Source organism: Alosa alosa, chromosome 13 (assembly GCF_017589495.1).
Source record: "Alosa alosa isolate M-15738 ecotype Scorff River chromosome 13, AALO_Geno_1.1, whole genome shotgun sequence".
In the NCBI taxonomy this organism is placed as follows: domain Eukaryota; kingdom Metazoa; phylum Chordata; class Actinopteri; order Clupeiformes; family Clupeidae; genus Alosa; species Alosa alosa.
The window spans coordinates 10,473,987-10,479,146 of NC_063201.1; the positions used below are offsets into that span (position 1 = coordinate 10,473,987).

Genomic DNA, 5,160 nt, shown 5'->3' on the forward strand with positions numbered 1-5,160 from the left:
AGAGGTTAGCCTACTCAAGTTGTTTTCTGTCACGTATGACCCTTAGGAAAAAGTATAGGAATCTTATAGTATACTACAGAAAAACTATTGCAGTTATAGGATATTATAGAGTTATTAGTAGTACTTCTACAGTATGTCCCAAAATACGTATTCCTATAAGATTACTATAAGCATAAGATATTGTTGCCAATATTATTATTTGTGGTTTAACGCTTAGGTTAGAAGATTATAGGTTCAACAAGCTAAATCTCTGGGTAGTGTGGTCATACAGTTTCTTATGAGTGTAGCTACACCAGCCACGTAACTGAAGCATTCCGTTCGCGTTGCGTCTTCTGCAACAATTAGCTTCCAATAGGTCTAATCCAGTGTTTCTCAAAGTGTGGTCCGGGGACCACTGGTGGTCCACAAGCTATCCCAAGTGGTCCGCGAGCAGACGTGGTAAAATAATATAGATGAATTGTTTACAATATTGAACCAACTTGTATGTAAATCCAAACAGTTCTGCAACACTGTCTACTGTATGTAGTGTAAATCATATAAATCTTCTGACACAATAAACAAAGTGCAAAGACAATAAGCAAGGTGGTTCAGTGAGTAGGCCTATTGTGTAGGCTATTATACTGTTGAAGTAGGTGTAATCTTTTTTTTTTAGCTAGGTGGTTAAAAAAAAAAGTTACAACATTCCAGTTTCATACATACCAAACACTTGCAGTCACTGATTAGCCAGTAGGCCTAAAGAACGCTTAAAACACACGCCGTGCCATCGTCATAAGCTGCAAACATACATAAACAAAAGAGCAATTAAGACTCCGTAAGGCTAATAAAGGGAGATAATAAATATTTGGAAATGCATACCTGCAGGGGAGAGTTATCTAATGCTAGACAGGTCAGGTTCCATACAGCCACGGCAGAGTAAGGGAGACGCAGAGCTACAGATGGAAAGAGTAAAGTATTAAAACTAGGCATGAATAGCTTAACCAATGCAGCTTAAATTGCAACATACCTGGCGATTGGCTCCTGCGCGGAAACCCAGGGACAAACCGAAGCGAGAGACAGAGAGGAAGACAGTCCGACCTACTAGGCACCTTTGTACCATGGCCTAATACCAGGATCTGAATGAATGGCTAGCTACATGCCTGCCCCGCCCCCTTCGTTAGAGACCAGTGTGTAAGGTAAGCAGGAGGAGACAGACAGAGCGAGAATGCAACTGGCTACAATCGTTAGGTGGAAAAGTTTGTTTGTACTTACAGCCTGTGAGCTGGTGGTCGATCGTCGTGACGTACAGGTCCAGGTTTTCAGAACATCGATGCAAAACCACTTTCTAACTGTAGGCAGGCACAATGAGTGTGGTCGAAATGATTGGAACACAGAACTAATGTTGCACTATACTTCGGTGGTGGTGTTCCAACGATAAATTCCAACCATTTCTTCCTCAACTCTTCTTTTTAAGGCAAAACATGCTACATTGATGTGTTATTGCCACAAATAACACAGGCACGAATTTGCTCCGCCATGTTAGCAACTTGCTGTTAGCTCCTACTAGCTGCAAGCCAAGGTGGGCGAGGCCATGAATAATTGTTTTCCCTGCGGCGTCACAGGGAAGGGCTTTTTCTGATTCGCTTGTTTTTCCGTGTATTTTCTTTCATTGGCTAATGCGGGCAATGGGGGTAGAAGATCATTTTCACATGCAGCATGCATATGCAACTTGGAGTGAGCAATAGTATTTCGAAAGGAACGAGACCTTTAATTATGATAGGAGGAAGCAAAGAAGTTGACGTGTGGCATGAGGTCTTGTAAGATCTGTGGCCAAAAGCGAAATCGGACGCACAAAGTGGGCAGAGGCGGGCCGAAGTTAATTAATAAGAGATAGATGGATAGATCAGAATTTAACACTGGTTGCATGTGATTGGTTTATTCAAATTCACGTCACATCATTCACACTTTGTACATGAAATTGCTATAAACATGCGTGCTTTGTGGCTTCTTGAATCTTCACATTACAGAAAATAACTATACATAAATAGCATACAGGATTTGTATCTCAATTATATACATACTCATTCAGAAAAAAAGGGATATAGTACTTGACAGAAATCCACCCCAAACACCAAGCTCATTTATGGGTTTGCATGCATAACTACCACTAGGTGGGAGTGTTGCATCAGTGAGCTCCCTGATGCTGTGTAATAACTGGACAGGGGATGCCACATGTGGAATGAGAGCACACTGTCTATAACTATTGTAGATGTTCATACCATGTGAAATCTAGTAAAATACACACCCAAGCTGTAGTTTACTATATGCCATGATTTACAGAATGGCGTTGGAGTAAAGTGCATCTAGGTGTTTCATCAGGTTTATTGGTCTAATTGAATCATAAGCAGAGATATTAAGACTGAACTAAGTTAACCCTTAAACACCAATGACTGCACATTAACAGCACATTAAACTTTTGATACTGTGTATCAGGCACTTTTTATACCAGGCCTACTTCATCAGTTCATGACATAACCACATAGTACTAGTTAGTGTGAAGTCAGAATGAATCTGATGTGTCATTATTCTGACAGGTCCACAACCCAAAGGGAAAAGATCTGTCCCACCACTCTAATAGAACACCCCAAACAGTCAGCTCTTGACAACACTGCTTTATCTAAACAAGGCACTACTGTATTTATATACATGCATTTACTCATGTATATGTCTATTGGTACTCGACCTGGGTACCAGAATGAAATTAATATTTTATGGATGATACTTGGAGTGACGCCTGAGACAAGTTATCCTTCTCTACACCCGTTCTCTGTATTTAATAACAGTGCATGTCTTTCGGAAAGCCAGCCAATGGAGTAGCAGTCAGTTTCTCGCCATCAGATTGCCTCCTTTATAATTTACATGCCTTTCAAGTCCTTATGTGTTTTACCACAAGCAACCCCCTCTCTGTAATTTCAACCCTCCGTCCTCTACTTCCCAAGTGGAAGATGACAGCTGCCTGGCGATCCTTAGCGTATCAGGACCAGTTGCATCTCAGAGTGGGCAGTTCTTTGGGTTCATATCAGACACTGATATATTATTTATTATTATTATTATTATTATTATTATTATTAGTATTATTATTATTATTATTATTATTTATTATTATTGTTATTATATGTGGCTGATTGATAAGTAAATGCCTCCCCTGTCATTCGGATAGCATAATAACAGCATTGTTTCAAAAGTGTCTAAAGTCTTTGCACAGTACTGTATCTCTAGGTTCAACAACAAACGCAACCACAAGAGCCTTGGCTGCTTACCTCTCCACCTTCTTCTCTGCCTCCATTTGGAAAGAACTGAATGAAATGTCCGGTAAACAGGTTTCTTGTCTGCTATTATGAAGAGATTGTATGGTGCCTGCACACGTCATACGGTTAACACACCAAGGCGAAAAGCATAAATGGACTCACTGAATTACGTCTAATGAAGCCATTAGTTCATCAGAACATGTGCAAGGTTACTGAATGATTTTCAGTAAATGATTTTCTTCAAGAGTTCATGAGGTTTTCATTAGTGTGAATGTCTGTGTGTGTCTGTGTTTGCCTATGTGTGTGTGTGTGTGTGTGTGTGTGTGTGTGTGCTTGTGCTGAACTCCACACCAGTCAATTTACAGCACAACATGTGCACAGACAAGGAAAGTCATTACAAGATTCATACACACGCATTGCTCTTTTTAGTCACTGAGGGAGACCCGGGTCTGGCTTTAGCACCCGGAGCTAAAGACTCAAGGATAGATCAATGTCAGGCTGAATAGGACTGAATGCCATGTTGGGTGGGAGAGAGAGCGAGAGAGAGGCTCGAGGCGTGGAAAGTCATATTGGGATGTCTGGCCAGTGTGGTGCAGGCTCATTTCATGAATTCTTTAATGTGCTAAGTCAAACTGGTCCCCAGTGCCCTCTGCTGCCTGCCAGTCCCGAGTAATTGCAGAGTGTTTCCGGTGTGTGTGTGTGTGTGTGTGTGTGTGTGTGTGTGTGGTGGTTCCTCTCAAAATCCCCTCCTCCTCACTGGGAGGCTGTATGTGGAGTCACAGGGAGAGCAGCATGATGGAGGCCTGGCAGAACGTAATCTACAGATGTGTCAGGAAACGCACCTTGGGAGTACCCCCCACTCCACCCCACCCCTCCTCAGATCATTTATCCTGATGTCCAATCACTGCACTCGTAGATCAATATTACAGCCACAGCAAATGGCCAAAAATGGTCGGGCAGAAAGGGAAAAAAAAGTGAAAAGATGAAATGCGAGGTCAAAGTCATGGCAGGTAGTTTTTACAACTCCGACACGCAGATTTACAGCCAGTCTTTCAACAGTCATGCAGTACAGCGAGGAAAACTGCAACCTGGAAAAACGAAACATGATCTTCTCCCATACTCTTATAATAAGAGGGTGGAATCAGCTTGTGTTTCTATGTGAATAATCAGCATTTGTCCTATTTCTTCTTTTTCCACTTTGGCCCTAATCTCTCCCACATTCAGAGTACAGGAGTCAATCTTGTTTAATAATTGGTTTACCCTAATGTCATACTGACCCCACTGTCTGTGATGCCCATGCAACCCTTGATTGATATGTAATCTGGCTATTAAGGCAGGCAATGAAGATGAAGAGGACTTCCTCTCCATGTACCTATGACCTCCACCGGAGGCCTCTGGGTAATGAGATTGCAGAGTCATGACCGTCTCCCTCCTTGAGGGTGAATGGAGGTTAGCGTCATCTGCTTTCAAAATTATAGAGAGAGGTATAAAATGGTTAAGTAGCCAAAATCCATGTGTCTGACTAAACACTCTGTGGAACCATCAGGTCATCTAAATACGTAAATATGTCCCTGGAACACAAATGACCAACAGAAAAGCTGGATGTGAGTGATTCCAAAGCAGGTAACCTTTTTTAAGACTCACCTGAAAGTCACACAAAGTATACATGTTTTGAGGACAAAGTTGTGTCATCTCTGTTTTGGATTCCCGGTTGTCCTCAGGCATATTCGAGTCAACATCATTCAGTACGGAGCTGGGCTTTTAATACTTCAAAGTGAACCACTGCTTGGGTCATGACGTGGAGCCAGAAAGAACGTTTGAGAGCGTAAGTTATGAGAACATTTAGAACAAGGCTGACAAAAGATGGTTTAATCAT

General features: G+C 41.8%; 1 long non-coding RNA gene across 1 annotated transcript; it reads right to left on the reverse strand.

The window, feature by feature from the left end:
- Positions 1-697: 697 nt before the first annotated feature.
- LOC125305360 lies at positions 698-1,021 on the reverse strand. Its single transcript, XR_007195409.1, has 3 exons — positions 1,004-1,021; positions 856-929; positions 698-773 (listed from the first exon to the last, which is right to left on the reverse strand). It is a non-coding gene; the product is annotated as an uncharacterized LOC125305360 (long non-coding RNA).
- Positions 1,022-5,160: the final 4,139 nt, after the last annotated feature.